The 393-nt window shown below is 36.9% G+C and overlaps 1 protein-coding gene across 1 annotated transcript in view; it reads left to right on the top strand.

Moving 5' to 3' along the window:
• Window positions 1-393, top strand: part of LOC119591086 (calmodulin-lysine N-methyltransferase-like) — a 21444-nt gene that overhangs the window by 9438 nt on the left and 11613 nt on the right. The gene's annotated exons all lie outside the window — the stretch shown is intronic.

Here is a 393-nt window from a genome sequence, read left to right as displayed (position 1 = left end):
TGTGTGCCACTCCATACCGGTGTGACTGCCTAGCTCATGGTAGCATGCATGATTTCTCATGTGGGCATTCAAGATATATACTAATGTTGTTATAAGCACTATTTGTCATCTGATTATTCACAATGACATGATATCAAATCATCAGTTGTTGATAGTACAGAAACATTTTGACTCTTTCAGGATACCTTTTAACTAACAATTAATGAATAACCTCTCACATTCTTAACTGTCAAACAGTGAAAAGTCAGTCTCGTACTAAGAGTTTGGAAGTACCAGTAGTGCATTAAAGACAAAACACAAGACAACTTATGATGTCAGCCAGTGGAACTGGTCTTGATAATTGTGGACAGTACATTGTCCTCAGTGCCATACATTTTTGTTTTTAGGATAGCC

Source organism: Penaeus monodon, chromosome 28 (genome assembly GCF_015228065.2).
Source record: "Penaeus monodon isolate SGIC_2016 chromosome 28, NSTDA_Pmon_1, whole genome shotgun sequence".
Lineage (NCBI taxonomy): Eukaryota > Metazoa > Arthropoda > Malacostraca > Decapoda > Penaeidae > Penaeus > Penaeus monodon.
The sequence above is the reverse complement of the archived record's forward strand: the minus strand, read 5'-3'. Positions and strand labels throughout refer to the sequence as shown.